Source organism: Gossypium hirsutum, chromosome A09 (genome assembly GCF_007990345.1).
Source record: "Gossypium hirsutum isolate 1008001.06 chromosome A09, Gossypium_hirsutum_v2.1, whole genome shotgun sequence".
In the NCBI taxonomy this organism is placed as follows: domain Eukaryota; kingdom Viridiplantae; phylum Streptophyta; class Magnoliopsida; order Malvales; family Malvaceae; genus Gossypium; species Gossypium hirsutum.
In genome coordinates this window covers 56,613,100-56,614,786 of record NC_053432.1, presented here as the reverse complement: position 1 = coordinate 56,614,786, position 1,687 = coordinate 56,613,100, and positions in this window count along the sequence as shown.

Genomic DNA, 1,687 nt, shown 5'->3' with positions numbered 1-1,687 from the left:
ATTAAACACATCCATTGGTTTTTCTTTTACTTTTTGCATATTTCATTGAAGTTGACAAAACAAACTGTAGAAAGTTGTTGGATTACTTCTCAAGTTTGTTTTTTAGTTCAAATGTATCTTTGGATAAAAGAATATGTTTGGCTGAGGAATTAGGAATTCAATTGTTACTAATTTTGGAACTTATTTGGGTTTCTCTTCTTTATGGATGAAGTAGGTGTGAAATAATTGGGATTGTTAGTAACAACATTCAAAATAAATTGGTGAGTTGGAAGTACTATATAGCTTGTTATAAGCTCCCAAGGAAATTATGTTAAGATATTAACAAGGTTTTGGTGGGGACAAATGGATGAAGAAATGAGGATTTAACTATTACAACAGGTGAAGGTGAGTTAGGTTTTTAAAGAATTTTAGACTTTTGATCAAGCTCTCTTAGCTAAGAAAAATTGGAGAATAATGTAAGAACCAAAGGTATTGTGGGCAAGGGATGTTAAAGGAGTTTATTTCCCGATTGTTTTTTTTTTATGGAGGAAGGCATAATATGAGTGGAGTAGCATACTGGAAGAAAAAGATACAATTAAAGAAAAGGATTCATGGCAATTTAAGAATGACCCTAAAGTGTTTGTATGGAACAGTTACTGGTTCCTGCTTTTGCTACTTCGTCTAAACGGATTTAATAGAGAGCATGGAATTTGGGATAAAGAGATAATAGGTGTTTGGATTTACAAGGAAATGGAAAAGTTGGTAATGAAAATCCCCATTTGCCAATCTAATGGAAATGATTATAAAATTTCGCCTCATGATACTCATGGAATTTATACTATTAAGAATAGTACAAGTTGTCGAAGAAGAATACACAAGTGATAAAATAAGGTTCTTATTGTTTTATTAATATGGAAATTGATTTGGATTTAAAGGTTTCTAATAAGATATGGAGATTATGTACAGATTTAGTTATTGTGGCCGACAACTTGTATAATAGAAGAGTTGTTTAGAGTTTTACGTGTAAAATTTGTGACAATAGAGATATTAAAATTAAAACACGACTAAAATTTTTTAAAAAAAAAATCAAATGTCTTTTTTTCACAAATAATTGGACTAAAAAAATTTAAAACATAGTAATATATATAATTTTAAAATCTTGATGTTCTATGGGAATTAAAATTTTTATAGAAATACCAAAAAGCAAATGTACACCAAATATTAAAAACTTGCAAACTATAAAAATATTCAATTAAAAATAGACATTTAAATAAAAACCTAATAGAATTGATTCTAAAATTAAATTAATTAAAAAAATATGAAAATATTATTTATTCTGATTGATAGTAGGTTTGAATTACTATTTTAACATTATAAAATGATAATGTGTTCATCAATGAGCTCCAATTAATTCATTCAAGGTTGTTTTCTATTTTGTATGAAAATATTATTTTATGAGATATATATATTAAACATATTCTATTGGAATTTTAATATGATAGCATTGAAGTATGAATTTGGATGATTTGCCCAGAAAAGGAAAAACCCAAAGGTTCATAAATGAGTTTTATTTATTTATTTATTTATTTATTTATTTATTTTGGTGTACATCATAAATGAGTTTTGCTTACCTAATACAATTACAACTTCATTGTTTCTGTTTACCCTTTTGAAATTTTAATTCGAAAAAAAAAACATAATGTGGAGG